General features: G+C 49.4%; 1 protein-coding gene and 1 long non-coding RNA gene across 4 annotated transcripts in view; one reads left to right on the top strand and one right to left on the bottom strand.

Annotated features, from left to right (window-relative positions):
- The window catches only part of GALNT17 (polypeptide N-acetylgalactosaminyltransferase 17), a 211827-nt gene that overhangs the window by 165138 nt on the left and 24422 nt on the right, over positions 1-22267 (top strand). The window lies entirely within an intron of this gene.
- LOC128798035 (uncharacterized) lies at positions 9477-12118 on the bottom strand. The gene is made up of 3 exons (XR_008434313.1): positions 11516-12118; positions 10244-10394; positions 9477-9705 (listed from the first exon to the last, which is right to left on the bottom strand). It is a non-coding gene; the product is annotated as an uncharacterized LOC128798035 (long non-coding RNA).

Below are 22267 nucleotides of genomic sequence, written 5' to 3'. Positions count from 1 at the left end.
AAATTTTTCCCAGCCCTGATTATATCTCACTTCTTTGGGAAGGATTTAAAGGAAGATCATGTTATAAATTCACTTGCATTTCTTCCCCTGCCACCTTCACAGTAAAAAACTAAAGCCCTATATAAAATATCTGTTTTTTCTTAGTCCTCAGTTACAAATCACTGGATTTCATGTGCTTTCCCACTTGTCTTGTTCAAATATAGATTGTGCCATGCATAAGAATGCAGAATTATTTAAGGCTCAATAAAAAAAAAGGGACTCTAAAGCTGTTCGTTTTTCCAGGTATTTGTGTCTTTGGGCTGAATTCAGGGGGAAACCACTGGCAGCAGAAGTCATATTCCCTGTCCAAAAGGATCATTTGGACCTTACTGAAGCTTTCCAGAAGTCAGAATAAACATACTGCAAATTCTTATCCCCATTTTAGTTCCCATCCTGCACCTCAGTTGTGACACTTGCCAGACAGAAAATTCCTGAAATTTGCTGCAGGAGTGATGTGAAAGAGTTTTACCCAGGAGAGAGGACACTTGGAATATTATTTTCCTGACTATGAAATGGAAACCATGTTTAGAAAATGAAGGGCTTTTCCTGTTTAAGAAGAAGGAAGGCACAGGGAGGCAGAGCTTTTGTGCTGCAGGTTCTGTGTGTTGCCCTGAATTGGCTGCAAAACTCCTTGGGGAAAAAATCCTGGAACTTCCTCCCTGTGGGAATGTTTTCACTGGTTTCACACAGCTGATGGAAAACTGCTGCTGATAGATTACTTGTCTCAAAAGAAAACATAGGAGAGGCTTTTAGGGCACCCTGAACTCTTGTTTGAGTGCCTTGGGATGATTCCTGATGCCACAGCTCAGGATACAGGGAATTCTTGGTGCTCCTTCCCTGCTTCCCATCACCAGTGCAGAAGGGGCTGGATCCACCTGCCCTTCCCTCCCAAAGAGTTTCCAGCAGCTCCAAGTGTAATGAACTTTCCTTTTTCCATATAACAGCCCCAAATACCCTCATGGATGTGGAATTTCTGATCCAGCTGCATGAGGAGTTACCATTATGGGCTGAAGGTGTCACCCAGCTTCTGTGCTCTCATTTCCTCTGCAAAAGCCACAAATGCAAAGCTGGGAGAGCCTTTCCCACACTTTCCCTCCAGCTCTGGTGGATTTGGCTTCTCAGTCAGCCACCCTGGAGAACTCCCACTGCCTCCAAATTCCACACAAACCCAGGAGCCAGGAGAAAGCTTCCCTGTGAAAATACCCCTGCAGAAATGGCTTTCCTGGAGTTTCCTGCATACCTCCAAGGCTCAGCCTGGCCCTGTGCTAATAGCTATGAGCAGAATTAATTAAAATATAAAGCATGGCCTGGGAAATGAAACTCAGTTTCACCCCAGCTCTGGAGCTGAGTTATCCCGACGTGAACGTGGCAATAAGTGTTGGGAGTGCAGGTGAATATCCTGCAAATTAAAGGGGGAATGAAGTGTTTTCTAATTTTATCTGGAAAAACACGTGAAGGATGCCAGGGGGGCAGCTGGTGCAGGATTAATCACTTCCCACCCCCTGTGGCTGGCTTTGGGGACACTTGAATGGCTGCCTGCTTGATCAGGGAAAAGAAAGGGAATTTGGGGCAGCCTGCCCAGCACACACAAAAGGTGTCATTAACTGCCTGCTACTGCCCAGTTTTTCCAAGTTAGCTTTCCTTAAAGACTTTTATTGAAGCAATTATTTTTCTATTTTTCCTCATGTAAAAAAATCCATGGGAAGAATTGAAATGTTTGTGCTGTGCAATTGCTGCTCATGATCTTTATGGAGTTTATCCAGTACAGAAAATTACTGACTTGCGACTCTGAGCTGTCTACGAGAATTTATTCCTTCCCAAGCAGCAGCCAAGGAGAAATCTTCTGGCTCTCTCAATTCCAATTTTTTCCATCATTTTGCTGTTATGGATCTGAACTCCCCTTGACTCCCAGGCTTGTTTTTGCCAGAGAAACAGGCACATCCTATTGGACCACTGAGCTTGTGGAGAGGTGAGGAAGAAGGAAAGTTCTGTGGGCTCTTGGATGGCTGGAAGCTGCTGCAGAGGAGATGCAGGCAGCTCTGGTTTTGTGGCTGGTGTAAATCCTTACATTTGGCATGGAATAAAAATCTTCCAGCCCACCACATCCCTGGTGAGGTACAAACCAGGTGGCTGTGGTCACTGGGGCTCGTGGGGACCCTGCAGGAGGGCCTGGAGATGTGGGACCCCCTCCATCTGACCTTTTGTACCCCATGGAGCTCCCATCGTTCAGTGCTGACTCTGGGGAGCAGCTGAGGGAGCTGAGGAGGGGCTGGAGCCCCAGGAGCAGCTGAGGCAGCTGGAAAGGGGCTCAGCCTGGAGAAAAGGAGGCTCAGGTGGGACCTTGTGGCTCTGCACAGCTCCTGACAGGAGGGGACAGCCGGGGGGGTCGGGCTCTGCTGCCAGGGAACAGGGACAGGAGGAGAGGGAACGGCCTCAGGCTGGGCCAGGGGAGGCTCAGGGTGGATTTTGGGGAAATTCCTTCCTGGAAAGGGTGGCCAGGCATTGGAAGTGGAGTCCCCATCCCTGGAGGTGCCCAGGGAAGGGCTGGAGGTGGCACTGAGTGCTCTGGGATGGGGACAAGGTGGGGATGTGGCACAGCTTGGACTCGATGGGCTGCGAGGGCCTTTCCAACTCCAGTGATCCTGGGATTCTGGGATCACATCTGAAGTGGCAGGAGGTTGCTGGAGTGCTGCAGGTGTGGCCAAGGAAGGGCTTTAGATGGCCCAGCTCAGATTTTGGCAATCCAAGTGCCAGTTGTCCAATGTCCCTAAAGCCACAGGTGGCTGTGAGCTCTCCCTGTGGCTGGGGCTGCAGGGCTGGGGTTGGGATTTCTGCTTCAGTACTTTGTGATCACAGACTCCCAAAATCATTTGGGTGGGAAGGGACCTCAAAGCCCATCTCATTGCACCCCCTGCCATGGGCAGGGACACCTTGCACTGTCCCAGGCTGCTCCAGGCCCTGTCCAGCCTGGCCTTGGACACTCCAGGTGGGATTGGTGCCTGTGCCTGCGTCTGCTCTCCCCATGACCCAGGAGTGCAGGAGTGCTGCTCCAGCTGTGGCTGAGCTGCTGCTCCTCTGCTTTCCTGGCCTGGCTTTTGTCCAGAGGAACAAAAAGTGCTTAATTCACCTTCTTTTTCTTCTTCCCTCCCTCCTGCACAGCAGATCAGAGCAGGGCTGAGCCCACAGGGCTCACATTCTGTTCCTTAAAAAGAGTAAAGAAAAACTGGCTCAGGGCTTTGGCCTCACACTGCACTTGTCTCCCTCCAGCCAACATGTCCCAGGGGTTTGTCCAGTTGGATGAAATCACATCTGAATCCAGTATCCTTCATCAGCTCTGTTTTCAGGATGACAGGGAGAGGATGTGTTGCAGCATATTTTATTTTATCACTTTTGCTAAATGTGGCTCTTCTGCAAGCTCTGAAGAGCTTGTAGAGCCTACAAGCAGACTTTTGTCACCTTCAGCATTCAGCGTTGCCTTCTAAGGTTGCCCTCAACGCCTTGTGGTCTCTTCTTTGCCAAAGAAAAATCCTGGGATGGCTGTTGAAAAAGGCTGGGTGATACCAGAGCTGTTCCATCACACTGCTGTGCCTGAACTTCTACCCCTGGTGCAGCTCCTTCAAGGAAAACTTGCACTGCAAAGTGGCCAAGAGACAAGGCTGAATTAGTCCTTGGTGTGCTGAGGGCATGGAAGGAGCCTGGAGGAGTCCCTGTGCAAATCCATATGTTCCATGTCAATGCCTTGGTTGGAAAAGTGTGTGCTAAGGAAGACAGGAGCCTCCCTTGAAATGGAAAATGTAAACTCCCTCCCTCTGAATTGTTATAATTCTGAAATTAAGGGGCTCTCAGGCAAAGATATGGGAGTAGGAATAACAGTTCTTTACTAGGAAAATTAAAAATACAAATGCAAAAAAAACCCAAACCACTGCCAGAGTGAGAGCAGGCCCTGGCAGGCTGTGGGTCAGGGTGTGGCAGCAGTGCCATTCCATGGGGGCTCAGCCCTCCTGCAGTGCCAGCTGTGCTTCTGCTGGAGCAGGATCCTGGACAAGGCTGGAGTTTTCCTCTGAAGCTCCAGGGCTGCTGTGGATGGGCCTGGGCTCCCTCTGGGAATGCAGTGGAGAAGAAAGCTGCTCCTCTGGGAATGCAGTGGGCAAAGGCTGCTGTGCTGTTCCAAGGGCAGATTGGATCCAGGTAGGAATGCTTGGCTGCTCCCCTGGGTGGAGCCTCTCCCCATGGGATGCTGGAATTTTCTCAGCCATGCAGGGACACTCAGTGGCCATGAACAGAAGAGATCTCCTGGAGGGAGGATTGGCTGTGGGAGAGATAAAGAAAAGTGCCCCATGAACAGCAGAGAACTGCCCCAGCTCTGACAGATGGCAATAGAATGCACATCCCCAGGCACATCTTACAGCCAAGGACACATAAATATGGCAAATCTGAGATGTGGGGCCTGCCAAGGACTCAGCAGTGACCCTGCCCCAGTGCTGAGGGAGAGCTGCTGTCCGAGCTGGGATTTTCTGGGAACAGACATTTCAAGATCTCTATTTCCAGGCTTTTCCATAAATTTGAATGAAATTCCATGTGGCAGTGGATTTTATCTCTCTATGAGCTTGGAACATTGTGGATGCTTCAGAGTTTAGTTCCAAACTGAATTGGTTTGTTGTCTGCAGCAGGGCAGGGATTGGGATTCTGCCCCTGTGCTCAGGTGAGACCCCACCTGCAGAGCTGCCCTGGGTCCAGCACAGGCAGGAGCTGGAGCTGCTGGAGGAGCCCAGAGGAGGCACCAGGATGAGTAGAGGGATGGAGCAGCTCTGCTGGGAGGAAAGGCTGGGAGAGCTGGGAATGTTCACCTGGAGAAGGATGTGGGTGTACCCAAGGCCAGGCTGGACATTGGAGCTTGGAGCAGCCTGGGACAGTGGGAGGTGTCCCTGCCATGGCAGAGGGGGCACTGGATGGGCTTTAAGGTTCCTTCCACCCAAAACCACACCGGGATTACGTGAATTCCAACAATTTAACGTGGGAATTTGTCAGTGGGAGAAGAAGCTGTGGACTCTTGGAGCCCAGCCCAGGGAAGGAGTTCATGGCCAGGCTCTCCAGGGCACTCAGTATCAGCAAGACTGGGAAAAGGTAGGAGGGTCTCACCAGATTTTGATACTGCTTGGAAGTACCAAATAAAATCAGTTTTGTGATCCGGGTGAAATGTTTAACTCAACATCTCACATTATAAATGTGATTATAATAAAAATTTCACATTATAAATGTGATTATAACCAACATTTCACATTATAAAAAAGTCAATGGCAGAGGGGGATCACAGTCCTCTCACTGAAATCAGAAATGTGTTTCCCAAGTCTGTGGTGAAGTCAGAATGACTGGAGAAGAAGACAACATGACAAGCAGGACAGTAAAGAGGATTTAAATGGCTGAAGACGGGGGTGAAAAGCAAGGGAACAAATTCCAGGCCTTCCCCATCACAATGAAGGGGTTTGTCCTCAAGGTTATTGAGATAATCCCATTTTTCCTCAGGGCCTCTGTAGCCACCCATCACTCTGCTTCCCACAGCCTTTCTGTTCCTCTCTCCTGTCACTTTGAAGCTTCCCCTGGTTTGAAAAGCAGCTCCAGCATTTCCTACCCTTGGTTCCCTCCCAGTGGCTCTGACACGGGGAGATTGACAGTGGCCTTTATCTGAAAGCAGAGTATGAATTTTAGTCAATAGAGAATGAGGGCTGCTCTCAGATTTCACTTTGTTTTCTCAGCCTGGTTAATTGTGGGCAGGAATTGCTGTGCCTGTCTGGGCACAGTGCTACGAGAAGCTGCCTTTCAGTGCCTTAATTGAATTCCTGTGTGCAGGGACCATTGGGATGCATGTTGGGATGCCTGATGGTATCACACAGGAGGGGTTGAGCAGCCCTGCACCAGCAGCATCATACACCAGTGCTTGTAGACTGGGGATAAATATTATTTCAGGTATTATTGCATAGATTAACTTCCTTGTAAAAGTCAGGGCTGCTTTGTTTTTGGGAGAGAGAAATCGTGGCAGCATTAACGACTGATTTAAATGCCATGAGTTTCTTTGAGGGTGAAGATTCCATGGACCAAGCCTTATACCAGCTGAAAAGCTGAAATTTGGGAGCCTGAAGCCAGAAATGCTGAAGCAGCATAATGCATTGTTTCCTTGGCTCCCTCGTGTTCACAGCTGTGATAAATTCAGAGGATGAATTGAACCCCAGCCTTTTCTCCTGCCTGATGAGATTCAGGTTTAACATTCCAGCCAGGTCCGGGCTTGCATTCATTCCAGGGATTTCATGAATTTCACCATCTTTGCTGCAAAGCAGGGCTCAAAGCTGCAAAATTAGTTTTCTGCAAAGTGAATGTTGTCAGTTTGAGCTTCCTGATTGGGAAAAAAGATCCATTTCCACATCCCTTCTGAGCTTTTTGTAGGGAATTTGTCCATCTGGCCATGGTTCTGCGCTGTCTCCTGGGTGTGAGCAAGCACAGAGTGAGTCTTCAGCAGCACAGACTGGAGCTATAAATAAGCAAAGAGCAAGGTTTTCTTCCTCCTGAATTCCTCCCATCCTTACTTATTCTCTACAGCAAATGTAATATTTCACCCATTTCCTGGGCACTGGGAAAGTCAGTCCTTTGCAGAGACCAGCACTGGAGTTGTGGCCTGGCTGTTCCAGGTTCCTTCTGGAATTCTGAACAACTATTTTATACTTTGATTCCCCATCTTTAAATTGGGAATAAGGAGTCTTTTTTGTGCCTTTTTATGCAGCAGAGAATATATTTGGCCACAATGCTCTGCAAATCCAGCTCCCAGTGAATTGCCACTAATTCCAAGAATAAAAGTCACATTTTACCCTGAACAGATGGTCATGGAATCTCAGAATATCCTGATTTGGTGAGTTTAAGAGATAAAGGAACAGCTTATAATTCATGAGGACCTTGGGTGTATTTTCTCTGGTCTGAGCTTTGATCTTTGTTGAAAATGAGGGTTTTTTGAAGGACTCAGTAGCCAGTGCTGCACCAAAAGCCATCACAGCCCTGGCTGTACAGTGGTGGGAGCAGCTTCTGGGGCTGTTCTCGCCTGTTTGCCATTTACTGGTAAATATTCATGCTGTTATCAAGCTGATATTAAAGGAAATCTCAGAATCATTAAGGCTGGAAAAGACCACCAATGTTTAAATCCAACCTGAGCCACTGAACCATATCACAAAGTCCTACGTTTTTGAACAAGAAAAGTTTTTCAATAGGCTTGAGCTGCTGTTCCAGTAGCTGGGAAGCCTTGGCAGGGCAAGAAACAAGGTAAAAAATCAAACCCCTGAAGATCAAGCCCTGGAGATCCTGAGTGGTGTGACTTTGCAGGGTGCTGGCGTGGGGGAGCCTGTGCTGAGCGAGGCACAGCACGGTGCTGCTCCATGGGCTGCCCGTTAATTCTGCAGTAACTCAGCCCAGGCTAATTAAGCAGCTCAGTTTGTGAAAGAGTCATCAGGGAATTGGCTACAGGGCTTTTGTTTGGAGAGCACAATGCAGTGTTTGGGTTGGGACAGCCAACCATTGTGATCCCATCATGATCCCGTTGTGATACTGTTATGACCCTGTTGTGATCCCACTGTAATCCCCTTGTAATCCTGTTGTGATCCCATTGTGATACCATCATGAACCCATCATGATCTTGTTGTGATCCCATTGTGACCCCATTGTGATCCCCTCATGACCCCATTGTGATCCTGTTGTTATCCCGTTGTGATGCCATTGTGACCCCATTGTGATCCCATCATGGTCCCATTGTGGCCCCGTTGTAATCCTGTTGTGATCCTATTGTGATGCCATTGTGACCCTGTTGTGATCCTATTGTGATCCCCATCATTATCCCATTGTGACCCCATTGTGACCCCGTTGTGATCCCATCATGACCCCATTGTGACCCCACGTGACCCTGTTGTGACCCCATTGTGGCCCTGTTGTGATCCCATTGTGATCCCATCATGATCCTATCATGACCCCATCATGATCCCATCGTGACCCCGTTGTGACCCTGTTGTGATCCCACTGTGCCCTGGGTGCTGGAGCAGATCCAGGGATGTGCCTGGAGCCAGTGGGTGGGCAGGGGGTGCCACCTTCCTGAGAAAATATCCCTTGGAACTGAGGCACCCTGGGGAGGGAGAGGAGATGATGCCTTTCTTCAGGGTGACACGCTGCCTTCTGGCCTGGACCTGCACCTGGTTCCTGAGGTCCTTCATCCACCTTTCCATCCCTACTGGAAGCTGTCCCTGCCCATGCCAGGGGCTGGATTAAGGTCCCTTCCATCCCAAACCGCTCAACGATTCTCTGATTCCATGAACCTGCTGCCAGCCTGGTGAGCGTGGCTGTTCCTGGTGGGAACAGCTTCTCTCCTCTCCTGAACACCTTTAATAATCCTGACATTTTGTCACTAAGTTGGGCTCAGGTTGCCTGGCTTCAGGTGGATCTTGAGGGGGCCACGATGTCACAATTCCCTGTTTTTTTTCATATAAAAACTGCCGAAGGGGTGGAATTGGTCAGAAGTGGTCTCAGCCTGACTCAGACTCCTCATCTGAAAGGAAGAAGGAGCTCTTGGAGGGTGTGGAATTGCCAGCAGTTCACAAGAGTTGGGCTGGTTTATCAAACACCTTCTGATTGCTTTGGCCTCTTTGTCTGGGGGTGTTTGGGGTGCAGTGGCAGGGAAAGAGAGCTCTGTGTGGGAGCAGCCAGGAGAGGGGAGAGCTGGAAGCAGAAGGGTGGGATCAGAGCAGAGGCTGACACTGGGACAGGGAGGCGCGGCAGCTGCTGCAAACAGGAGAGGCTCTTGGTGACCAATCAGGTCTAATTAAACCAGACTTCTTTTGGCTCCAAGGGGTACCAGCAGAGATTTTAACGCTGTCCTGAGCCCTGCTGAGCACCCAGAGCCCTGCTGGAGTGTTGGCTGCTCTCCTGCCTGTCTGTGGGATCAGCAGTGCTGTGTCTGCTGTGTCGTCTCTCACATGCGTCCGTGGCGTGGGTGTCCTGTGCAAATCACAGCTTGTTTGCTTACCTTTCACAGAAACTTTGGATGAAGTGTGCCCACAAAAGGAATTAAAAATGTAGCAAGCAGGAAGGCAAAATTGTCCTTCCCAGGGAAGGCATTGAGGATGACTGGCAGTCCTCAGTGTGTACCTGCGCTGCATCAGGAAAATATTTTGACAGTTCAAGCTGAAAGCAGACTTTGGAGCTTGGATTTTTTTTTTTTTTTTTTAAAGAACCACGGTGTGGAACACAGCTTTGATGCCTTAATGGAATCTAGAGCTCAATAATATGTTTCACGTTTGGATAAAAGAGAGGTAAAATTGCTTCCAGCACTTTTTTGCTCAAGAAAAACAAAGCCCAAATCATCTCTCTGTGATGTCTCATCTGTGGTAGTTTAGCAGTGTGATGTCTAAGTGCAGCTTTGGTAGAGCTTGCTGGGACTTCTCAGCTCAGGAAGGAGATCCAAAAGGAGTGGGACATGCTCTGAGTTACTTTATATTGACCTTCTTTGAAATAAAGAACACAAGCTGAAGTGAGGTCCAGGTGGATGGGTCGATTTTCCAGGATCATCTGCCCATGGCTCACTGGGACATGCACCAAGTCAAGGAGAGGTGGTAGGAGTCTGTGTGGGTGAAGAAGGAGCTCCTCACATATTAAAAAAAAAAAAAAATCCAAAGATGAAAGCAGAGTCAGATCCCTCAGGGAGAATCCAGGCACAATCCAAGTGTGTGAGGGTGGGATTGGGGAACCAAAGCCCACCTGGACTTGAATCTGGTGGAAGACCTGGAGGGCAACAACAAAACCTGCTGTGTGCCAGTCTGAGGTGGAGGAAGAGCAGGGAAAGCATGGGGCTGCTGCTGGTGGGGCAGGGCAGCTGGGCTGGTCCCCAGTGCCACCTTCATCTGGGCAGGGCTGGACATGGCCAAAAGAGCTTTTCCATGGAGCTGAGATTTAACCTCCAAACCCCCTCTGCTGCAGCTGCTGATTCCATATTCCCACAGGAGTCCCAGGAAGAGGCCCCAGGAGCTCAGGCTGTGCGTGACACCTTCGTAACCCCAGCTCCAGGAGTTCCTCCCTTTCCTCTCATCTCTCCTCCTGTGCTGCTTTCACCAAGAGCTCTGTAGATTTTGGGCCTTTTTTTAGCCTGCTGAGCATTTCCCCCATCTCTTTATCTGCTTTTTACCTGTACATCCTTATCCTTCTTGTGGAGACAGCCTCATCTGCAGGGACTGTGCTGCAGATAAGGGGCAGCAGGTCTGGGGGGGTTGAAGTTATTTGAAGGGGATGGAAGCAGCCAGCTCCAGTTTATCTCTGTTGCTCCTTGTTAATTGTCACTGGAGAGAAAAGGGGTTTTATGTTTGAGTGATGGAGAGCTGATAACTTTTATTTTACAATCTCACTTGTTCCAGTCTCATGACTCACACTGGAAAGGAAAAAATATTCATCTAAAAGATCATGAGATAGCAGCTGAACAGCTGCTTTCTTTGGGCCAGGCTTCTCTCCCTCATTCCCAGGACAGGATGAAGCCAAAGACACAAATGAGCCTGAGTTAATGAGCCAGCCTGGGCACGGGGTGGGGGCAAACACCCCTCGAGCTGGCTCCTTGCTGGCTCTTCCCCTCTGGTGTGAATGGAGCTGTGTCAGCAGCATCCCAGAATCCCAGAATGGTTTGGGGTGGAAGGGACCTTAAAAACCACCTTGTTTGGGCAGGGACACCTCTCACTGTCCCAGGCTGCTCCAAGCCCTGTCCAGCCTGGCCTTGGGCACTGCCAGGGATCCAGGGGCAGCCACAGCTGCTCTGGGCACCCTGTGCCAGGGCCTGCCTGCCCTCACAGGGAAGGATTTCTCCCCAATATGTGATCCTCTCCTCTGTCAGTTCACTTGGTGCTCTGGGGAGGTTTGGGATGTGTTGTACTCCTGCAGACATTTTCTGCTCCTTTTCTGCTCCCCTTTTCCCTCAGCTTTGGAAGTGGACACGCTGCACCCAGGTCTTTTCTCCTCCTTTTTGGCTGCTGGTAAAAATTCTTGTTGGACGGAGCTAAGGAATTTCTTCCTCCTCTTATAGCTCTTTGCACTTAGTTATTTTTATGAAGGAGGAATAATGATTTGCAGATGGCAGAGCAGAGCCCTGTAAGAATAAGCCTTTCCTTGGAATGTGTCTTTTTACTGTGGGTTGAAGCCAACAGATTTAAGAGTCAGAGTGAAATCACATGAGGCTGATCGTAGACTGCCAAATTTGATCTGCCCAGCTTTGGATTTTCATCCCTCCTTCACTTTGGTGGCTCTTCCCATGGAGAGTCTCAGGAGTGCCCAGGGCCTGCCCTTCTCAGGGGTGTCAGCAGGTGATGCCTGAGGGACCCCCCCAGTCATGTGAATCATGGATTCACTGCTCAACCTCTGAGATTTGGGGCTCATTATTCTGGTTTTTAAATCCTCTCAGCATCCCAGTTCTCACCAGTCCTTGCACTCCTCGAGTGAGTCACCATTTGAGCTTTCAAAGATGCTTTCTTCCCATGTTTCCCTGAAGGTTTCCTGCTGTTTTAGAGACTTGATTTGATTTATGGTGTGGATGAGCTCAGAAACCTGTAATTGTTTGGCCAGCAGTGGCCGTGACAGTGTGACTGTGACAGTGTGACTGTGACAGTGTGACTGTGACAGCGTGGCTGTGTCTGTGCAGTTTGGGGTTTTTCCTGCAGGCACCAACAGGGTAGGACAGCCCTGGGCCTGCATTCACAGCTCAGGGTTTAGGGCAGGCAGAGTCTCTGCCATGGCATCTGTTGGAACAGAGTTGTGTCAAAATTAGCTGTTCAGTCTTAATGAACCTCATTAGTGCAGGAGGGAGCTGGGTGCTGCATTCCTGTCCCTCCACAGCAGGGAGACATCAGGGACCAGGGGCCTTTCCTGTGCACAGCCAAGGCAAACCAGATGAGCCTGGCTTAAAAGCTGTTCCAAGAAATCCCTGCTTTTGGAGGAGTTTGGCTCTCCTTCTCCCACCTGCCTCCCGGGATGGTCCTGCACAGCACAGGCCTCTCATCCTCTGTCCATGTGGCCAGCCAGCAAAGACAAAAGCTTTTCATTGTTCTTATTTTTTTTTAGGTTAGTCTGTTTATTCTGCTTAATAAAGACTTAACTACAGCTTGAGTTTCTTGCTGGTGACTGAATATTTTAGTCCTTATTCAGCGTCTGGTGAGGTTTGAAGGAATTTTGTATTGATTTTGATAGGCATTGCCTTAGGCCTAAAAAATGCTTCTTCTACCAGGCACTGCCAGGAGCAACTCCAGCAACCCAGGAGTGTGGGGGTGCCCAACCTAAGCTCTTCCTAAACAATCCCATGTGTGGGTGAGCTCTGTAATACCCAGCTCAGCTCTCTGGAAATCTCTCTGTGTCTGCCCCCACAGCTGGGCTGTCTGTGGGGGTGGGAGGGACACAAGTGGAGGGACAGGTTTGGGTTGGAAGGACCTTAAATTCTATCCAGTGCCACCCCTGCCATGGCAGGGACACCTCCCACTGTCCCAGGCTGCTCCAAGCCCTGTCCAGCCTGGCCTTGGGCACTGCCAGGGATCCAGGGGCAGCCACAGCTGCTCTGGGCATCCTGTGCCAGGGCCTGCCCACCCTCACAGGGAACAGTTCCTAATTCCCAATATCCCATCCATCCCTGCCCTCTGGCTGTTAAAGTTTCTCTCCAAAGCAGGAAGGGAAAATAAGAACAGTTTTCAGCTTTCTTTTCCTTTTTTTAGGGTGTGAAAACTCTGAGGTTTGGTTTTCATTTATAAAATGCAAGAAAGGGAAACACTACCAGTGTGAAAATGAAATACAACAATGGGGTTTGGGCAAAGCAAAGCACTTCTGAGAAAAACAGCAACTAGTTTCATTGTCCTGAGTAATTGTTGCTGCCTTTTGGAGGGAGTTGAACACCCCTTAATTGTGGATTGCAGATGATGTGGGCTGTGACCCCTGACAATGCAGAAATTAATGCCTGCCTGTGAATCCCACATTTGTTTAACAGCTGCTATTAGTTCATTTTAAGGGATTTTACAGGTCTGGGACTGGGCCCAAGTCCCTCTGCCACCATCACACGATGCCATTGGCAGCACCAAGGATTGCTGTGCTTTGTGCAGCACGTGTGGGACACAGCAAAGTCTGGTTTTAAGGCAGGTGGAGTGGAATCCTGGCTCTGTTGTGGAGCTTGGGAGAAGTTAAATCAGCTGATTGCGACCATGGAGGGTTCATTGGTTTGGTAAGCAGCTTCCACAGGTAAAGCTGTGTGTCTTCCCAGTGCTCCCAGTAAATCACAGCAGTGGGCCGACTGGATGAGCTCCAGCAGAGCAGTGCCTGTGCCTCTCTTCTGCTCTGGTGCCTTATTGGGGGCTGGTGAGGATGAAAAGGAATTTCCAGATGGTGTTTTCATGGAAATGGAGTTCCTGGTGCCTGGTGGGTGGTCTGGGCTGAGCCTTTTCCATGGGATTGCTGCTGGGACCTCTATGACAGCCCTGTTCTCTCTCCAGGCTGGGCTTGGACTCCTAGCCAACATAAAGGCCAGGACAAGGCTGGGGTTTAGGCAGATCACCCCCAAACACCCTCATGGAATCCTGGAGTCCTTTGGGTTTGAAGGAACCTTTAAGATCACCCATCCCACCCCTGCCATGGCAGGGACACCTCCCACTGTCCCAGGCTGCTCCCAGCCCTGTCCAGCCTGGCCTTGGGCACTGCCAGGGATCCAGGGGCAGCCACAGCTGCTCTGGGCACCCTGTACCAGGGCCTGCCCACCCTCCCAGGGAATAATTCCTTCCCAATATCCCATCCAGTCCTGCCCTCTGGCAGCTCATAGCACAAGGAGAAGTTTTTCCTGCCAGCTTTTTCTGGAGCACGTGGAATGTGGGTCCCTGGGAAGCTGAGTCACGGCTCTGTGCTGGAGACATCTGTCTCAGCAGTAATTAGAGGAGATGAAACCCATCAGTGACAAGCTCTGTCCCAGCAGTTGGAGCTCAGATTCTCATTTCATGCTGCAGAAGGATGAGTAATTGTAAATAGCTGTGAAGACGTTTAAAAGCACCCAAACCATGACAGACAGCACAGAGCAGATGAGAACAAGGTGAGTTATTAAATGCCTGCTGAGCACACACAAAGCCCCATTATCACTGAACACTGATACAGGAGCTGTGGGTGTTGTACCTGTGCTCTGCTCCCTGGGCTGGGGCAGCTCTGGGGACACCACACCTGAGCCTTTCTTTTCAGCACATCCAGGGGAGGCAATGAGGCTGGAGAGGGGCTGGGAATACAAACCCTGTGAGGAACCACTGAGGGAGCTGGGGGTGCTCAGCCTGGAGAAAAGGAGGCTCAGAGGTGACCTTATCACTCTACAGCTCCTGAAAGTTGGCTGTGCTCAGCTGGGGTTGGGCTCTTTCTCCAGGCAGCACTGACAGAACCAGAGGACACAGTCTCAAGCTGCACCAAGGGAAATAGAGGTTGGGTATTAGGGAAAAGTTTTTCACAGAAAGAATGATAAAGTTCTGGAATGGCTGCCCGGGGAGGTGGTGGAGTCACCATCCCTGGGTGTGTTTAACAAAGCCAGGGTTTAGTTGAGGTGTTGGGGCTGGGTTGGACTCTATGATCTTGAAGGTCTCTTCCAACCCAGTGATTCTGGGATTCTGTGAATTTTCTGTGGGCTCTGAGCTGGGCTGGAGACAGAAATTCAGCTACTCTGTCCTGATGCTTTCAGCAAGAAGTCCTTCATTAAAAATGCAGGGAAACCACTGTGTGGTGGAAGGAGCCTGTAGCCTCTGACAGAAGGCTTGGAACAGCCCGAAAGTGCAGGGAGGAGCAGGAGAACCCCAGCCTGTCCCTGTCTGAGCTGGGCAGTGAGGAAGATGTGAGTTGCAGGCAGGATTTATCCCTGCTGCAGCAGGATGTGGATAACTGCTTGGCAGAGCTCCTTTCCAGGGGAGGTCAATGAGCAGCTTCCAGTTAAACCAGTGAAGAGCTGAGAGGGGTTTCCAGCAGCTCCTTTTGCAGCTTTTTAATTAAACAAAAAGTTTTGCCAGCGTTTTGTGCTAGGAGTGCCAGCCCTGGTGGGCACTGCTGATGGCATTGGCACTGCTGGGTTCAGGGGCTGGGATCATGCCCAGGGCCTTTGGAGCGCATGGAAATGTTTCCATTTTCCTTTAGGGACTTGGCTCACACTTTCCAAGTGTAATTTGAAGTGGAGCCAGAACGTGGCCCAGGTCTCATTTTAAAGGGAATTTGGTTGAAGGCTTTTCATTGCTTTAAGTCCTGCAGTGACTTTAAGGCTGCCTGGTGACTCACAGGGAAAATGAAATAAATAAAATAGCCTTAACGTGCAGGCATGACTTGCAAAATGTGAGCAGTGTTGGAGAAGTTCTTTTCCTGTGTGACTTTGCAGGAGCAAAGGGATGCAGCACAATCATCCCCAAGGCTGCAGCAATGAGCACTTTCTCCAGCAAAAAAATTTGGGGATAAATCTGGGAGCAATCCAAGTGGGATCTTCTGATTTTCTGCTTTGTTTCCATCTCATTTTGTTTTGTGTGTTCACGGGAAATTTCTGTATTTGTTATTTTACACTCATGCCAAGCCCAGGGATGCTGATGAATTAGGGACTAATTACAATTAGTGTTGAAATCTAAACAAATGAGCAAGGAATGAGTCATAATATTGGTGTGAGGACAGAGCACTGCTCATTGTTCCTTCTGCCTTGTCCACTTCCTACATTCTGCTTCCCAAAACTCATCATTTCTATTTGGGTTTGCAGATGCATTTCAGAAAAAACCCTGAAAAGTTTCCAAAACTGAAGTTCAGCAGTGTAGAGTTGATGAGGATGTTTGGTTGCACTAAATCTGAAATTTTGCTCCATTTCACTTCTATTATCAATTATTGAGGGTTTTGAACTTCATGCAAACCCAGAAATGCAGACACCCTCCATTCTGATGAGCTCTAAACGAGGCTCCATCCATTCTACTGAAATGCTTCATTTCCTTTCTGGCAGAATCTCACTGGAATCACATTCCAGATTTTTAAAGGTAAAGATTTTAGATGCTTTTGACTCATCTCTGTTTTTCAGACATGGGCAGACTCAATTCCCAGGAAATCTGTGTCAGGGAAAAGTGTGAGACCAGAGCAGGGATGTTCATGTCCTTTGTTTTCAGGGTGCAGTGGGATAAAGTCACGGATAAAGTCATGGATCACGGAATCTCCTGAGTGGGAGTGGACCCACAGGGATGATTGACCCTGCACAGACACCCCAACAATCCCAGCCTGGGCATCCCAGGAGCTCCTGGAGCTCTGGCAGCCTCGGGGCCATGTCCATTCCCTGGGCAGCCTGGGCAGTGCCCAGCACCCTCTGGGGGAAGAGCCTTTCCTGATCTCCAGCCTGAGCCTGCCCCAGCCCTTCCCTGGGGTCTGGCTGTAAAATCTGTGCCTGAGGATGTGTCCTGTGCTGCTGCTCTGGGTTTTGGAGCCTCTGTTGTTGTTTGAAAGAATCAAATAGAAGAAGCTGCTTCAGCAGGGAAGTTATTAGTGCTGGGTGCCCTTGAATGGCAAGGCTCGGATTTGGAGGAAAAAGCTGAAATGAGACATTTTCCATTTTATGATTTTGTCTGTGGAAAAAGTCCTTTTAATCTCAATTTAATGAAAGTCGGCTCAAGATGTGTGAGTGACTGGGAGTGGTTGGGAGAGACAGGAGCAAAGCTTGAGAGGGGCTCAGAGCAAGATGAAATTCTCCCTGAGATGAGGCAGAATTTGGAAGGGTAACCACCATCCTCCTGTTTGGAAAGACCTGATGCTTCATTTTTCATTTCATTATTCATTGGGGGATTCCAAGCCATTGTGACAGATGGGTAACGCGATGGGTGACTCACTCAATTAAAAGGCAAATATCCTGTATGTATGTTAGGAGAAGTTTTACAGATTTATAGTTCTGTTTTACCCCCCTTGTGTTGTTATCAGGGGGTGCCCTGGGTTTGGGACAGCTGAGCTCCAGTCAGGATGTCAGGAAGTGATCTCCAGCACTGGGCAGAGAAGGAGGAGTCCAGGGACAGAACTTTGGGAGGGGCCAAAGGGTTAAAAGGTGACACCTCCATTGTGTGGATGAGCACATGGTGGGAAAATCCTCTGCTCCTGGTGTTGTGATATTTTCTCTATTCAGTCTTCTGTTGTATTTTTGATATCTTTTAAATTTTTGAAGTGAGTAGCATCTCTCACACCATTTATATTGGAAGGGATTTCCATGTACAAGATGACAAACGCGGCAGAATGAATTAAACTGGTGACAGGAACATCAGGAGCTCCCACCTTTTCCAGCCTCTCAGACCAAACTAACAGGGCACAGTCTGGCCCTGTTGGTGGGGATGTCCTGTTGGTGGGGATGTCCTTCAGCCTCCTGCCCTGGTCCTTTTTCCAGTGCCTTTCCCCTCAGCCTTTCTCCTGGTGCAGGAGGCTCTTCTGGGCCTTGATCTTCATTGCTGCCTCACAAAAGCCCATCCGAGAGCTCCACCCAGCCTTGCCCATCCCCAAGGGCTACCAGGTGACTTCCAAAATATTAGTCCAGACAGGAATGTCCCCTCCATGGGCTTCACATGGAGAAACCTCTAAACAGTTTTGCACCAGGAACTTGGCCAGGTGGGTGGGTGGCATCACAAAGAGCTTTAGACTCACTGCTTTCTGAGGACATCGCATCTGCTGGCAGAGCCACTCTGTCTCCACGGGGTGGGACAATCAGTCCAGGCTGTTGTCCCTGGGAAGGCTGTCCCACGTCCTCTTGCTGGAGATGCCAGGAGCCCTGGAGGAGCTGCAGGGCCCTGCTGGGTTTGAGTCCAGGTCCAGAACCCAGCACTTGTTGCCTCTGGATGCTGGTGTCACCAAGGTCCTGCAGATGGGCTGGGGACTCTGAGGGTGAACGGCTTCAGTGTGGGGCAGAGCCTGCCCAGACAGCCCAGGAGCTGCAGGGGCTGTGCCAGGGCTGGGCTGCCAGGGCTGGGGTCCCACGGATGGTGTGAGAAGTGATACTCACTTCCAAAAATTTAAAAGGTTTATTGAACCCTATCAAAACTACAACAGAAGACTGAATAGAGAAAATATCACAGCACCAGGAGCAGAGGATTTTCCCCACCATGCGCTCACCCACACAATGGAGGTTTCACCTTTTAACCCTTTGGCCCCTCCCAAAGCTCTGTCCATCCACTCCTCCTTCCCTGCCCAGTGCTGGAGATCACTTCCTGACATCCTGACTGGAGCTCAGCTGTTGCCATGGTAACGAGCCGACCCTCCCAAATGTCCCAAACCCAGGGCACCCCTGATAACAGCACAAGGGGGGTAAAACACAACTATAAATCTATAAAACTTCTCCTGACATACATACATGATATTTGCCTTTTAATTGTGAGAGTCAACCATTGCATTACTCATTTATCACAATGGGGTACCAGGGTGCTGTGCAGGGTGCTGTGCCAGGGATGCTGTGCAGGGTGCTGTGACAGGGGTGCTGTGCCAGGGTGCTGTGACAGGGGTGCTGTGCCAGGGTCCTGTACCAGGGATGCTGTGCCAAGGATGCTGTGCAGGGTGCTGTGCCAGGGTGCTATGCAGGCATGCTGTACCAGGGGTGCTGTACCAGGGATGCTGTGCCAGGGATGCTGTGCAGGGTGCTGTGCCAGGGTGCTGTACAGCCCCACCCACACCCCTTGAGCTCCCTCCTCTTGCCAGGCAGCTCACTGCCCAGCCCTCAGCTGCTCTCCAGGAGCTGCTGGGGCACAGACCTGTTATGGTGCTGGTTGTTCATCAGAGACACACAAACGACACAACTCTCCAAGGTCCTTGTGACAAACAGTGTGGTTCATTGTTCAGAGCTTTCTTTTATGGGCAGTTCATAAGTCCTGGCTGTAGGCAGCTCATCGCTGTGATCCTCCCCCAGCCCAGCTCCTGGCCAGTGAGATGTCTGCAGCCCAGGGTGGAATGTGACAGCTGAAGGTCCCTGTCTATCAGCACAGGGACTCCAGTGCCACAGAGAGCTGCTGATGTGGGAGAATCCCAGAATCCCAGACTGGTTTGGGTTGAGAGGGACCTGAAAACCACCTGGTTCCACCCCCTGCCATGGGCAGGGACACCTTCCGCTATCCCAGGCTGCTCCAAGCCCCGTCCAGGCTGCCTGGATGAGGAATCCATGGTAAGAAATCCATGCTTTTCCCTGGACTCTCTGCTCTCTGGCTCTAATTGAAGGAAGGGATAGCAGTTCTCCTCAGCAGCCTGAGTTCTTTCCCTGCCTGCTGCTCAGCCCTCCCCAGTCCTGGAGCTGTAGGAAGAGGAAGGCTGGAGGACCAGGACACTGAGTCCACGGCAGGATGTGCAATAAGCTGTAAGAATGATCTTCCTGGAAATGTCTGATTAGAGAATAATCATTTTCCTCTTCTTGGTGGGAGGGGTTGAGGCCCTTTTCCAGGGAATGGCAACAGATTTCTTCTGTTAGAATGAAATCTCAGTGAATGTACCCAGAGAAATAAATGGAAACAGTCACTGCTTTTATCAACAGGCTCCCTTGGGAAAAATAATTCCATAGGAGCTCTTTTATGGCCTTGTAATAGCAATTTGGGTAAAATCTGACTGCATGACGGGGCTGGATCACTTCCACTGCTCTTATCCCTAATTAGGAGATCAAGCACAAGAGGAGGCAGGGAAAAGATAAGGACTGGGCTGCTGTTATTAAAATGTAATCTTTGAAATTGCCCAGTGCTGGCTGAGATTTAGTGCTGCTAACTGGGCTGGCAGGGCCTTTCCAGGGAGTCAGGGCATTGTTATTCTGCAGAGGGATGCTTATTTATTATTTATATTTATTTATTAATCTATTTATTGCTAGTTGTTGAGAGATACATTAATGAGTGACTTTTTTTTTAAAGGGTTATGTTATGGAAATAGAAACAAATGGATGTTGGGTGACCTTAAATAATGGCTATGAAGTTGTGGCCTTTGAACTGAAATTCTTAAAATTTATTTGATATTTAGGGAGATTTTCATACAGAACAGAAAGAGGGAAAGCCCAGCAGTATCCAAGGAGTAAACAGAATCCTGTCCAATAAATGCAGGCAAGTTTTCCTGTCTGGTTTTCCCACAATCTCTGTTCTGTATATTTCACACAAAATAAGTAATACCAGTTCCTAAACTTTGTAAATAAATCAATGAGCCGAGGCCATGACCCCTGCAGAGCTTGCTTTGATCCAAAGCCTCAGGATGCAGATCGTGCAGAAATGACTGTTTGCACCAATATCCAGCACAGTTTAATTCACCCCCAGGATTTGACTGCTCAGGAAAACAGGGCTTTTATTGCCTGTCAGGATTCCGTAAGGGTTATCCCTCCACTCTTGGCAGTGTGCCTGTGCTGCTCAGCTCTCCCAGTTCTGCTCCTCTGGTAGAACTTTATTGGAAAAGTCTTTGATCAGTAAAAGTAGAGGTTGAGCTTTAAAAGCCTCCAGCTTGTCACCAACCTTTATTCTTGGAGACCTCAGGCACAGTTCAGGTCCTTGTGTGCTGTTTGCTACGTGACCAAAAGGAATTTGTCTCCTGATCCATCCCAGCATCACACAGTGGGTGATCCCATCTCCTCTGTGCCCTAAGGAACATGGAAAACATCCCAGAGCAGATATTCACTCCAGTACCTGGGGGCACTGACTGTCCACGAGTTACTTCACAGTGTTTGGCAAGAGGGAAATTAAAAAGAGTTCTTAAATGGTGCACAGTAATCTAACCTGGAGAAGTTTCTGAAGGGATTGTCTCACCTGCAATAATTCACAGGACGTGGATGGATATTAGAACATCTGGAAAACACTGCAATAGACATTGAAGTTTAAAATGTCCGTAAAAGAAAAATTCCTGCTATCCCAGTACCTTGAGCAGGCCCCAGCTGGGTGGGACTGCCAGTGCACGACCCCCCTGTCACCCTGTGACAGCTCTATCCTCCTGCCTGTGCCCCAGTCAGGGGCTGGAAAAGGAGGAGACCAAGTTAAACAGCACAGAGAGAACTTGTCAGGCTGCTCGGGGGGAGAACCAAGACAGGATTTCACACCTTCTCTCCCTGACCCAGCTGTGTCCTGGCTGGGACCTCCACACACCCGTGTCAGGCTCTTTACAGAATTGTAGGATAACTCAGGCTGGAAGGGAGCTCTGGAGTCACCTTCCAGCCCAAAGCCAGGATCAGCTGTGCCAGGATCAGCTCAGTCAGCCCTTCCCTGCTGTATGTGGGGACACATGGGTGGGACTGGGCAGCTGGAGGTGGCAGAGGTGGCTGTGGCAGTGCAGGGGGTGGCTCTGCTGTCACCTCAGATCTCCTTGTGGAGCTGGGACTGAAGGTGCTCTTGTCTGCAGGACTGGGTCACCCCAAACTGCAATTTCAGAAGTGTTCTGCCTGCCCTGGCTGGGGTGGGGTTTGCTCAGGGAGAGCCCCTGAGGCTGCTCTGCCAGAAAACCTGGGGTGTTGTTTGAGGTCTGTGATTCTTTAACTGCAATAAATAATGCAAACACATAACTTCACCATAGGCCAAGAAGGGGATGAACTGACCAACATCCCCTTGCATTTTCATCCACCAACACAAGGTCCATTAAAGGGGGGATGTAACACCTGCATCCACCACAGCCAGTAAGAGCCTGAGAGGAGAGATGTGGGACTCCAGGTGGCTCTTCAAAATGCAGTTTTTTGTACCCAAGATGTTACAGCAGTCCAGGGTCATGGGTGACAGAGCCTGCAGCTACAGGCGGCAGCTCCAGCTGCAGACAGGCCTGAAGACCCTTTAGTTTTGGCTACAATGCATTATATACTTTTCTTTGCTGAACATTATAATACATAACAACCAATCAATATCTTTACTATTTCCTACAGCCTATCATAACTGCTGTCATTACCATATTATGGTCACTACTATCCAATCACCTGAGTTAGTACCCTACACTTCAAGCTTAAAGTTGTTTTTCAGTTTTCTTGCAGTGGAAAATCCTTAGACCTTTTTTCTACTTGCCACATGGGCATGTTGGTTTGCCTGTGGTATCTTTCTGCTTTTCCTGAGACCTATTTCTGCTTGGGAAAAGCATCTTTTTGTTTGTGGTCAGCATATCCTTTGCTCTAGCCATAAAACCTCCTTCCAACTCCACTAAACCTTTTCTTTCTTAGCTGTCCAGCAAGACTGGTTCAGCAATTGTCAATTTACACATCTCTTGT

This window comes from Vidua chalybeata, chromosome 20, assembly GCF_026979565.1.
Source record: "Vidua chalybeata isolate OUT-0048 chromosome 20, bVidCha1 merged haplotype, whole genome shotgun sequence".
In the NCBI taxonomy this organism is placed as follows: Eukaryota; Metazoa; Chordata; class Aves; order Passeriformes; family Viduidae; genus Vidua; species Vidua chalybeata.
The sequence above is the reverse complement of the archived record's forward strand: the minus strand, read 5'-3'. Positions and strand labels throughout refer to the sequence as shown.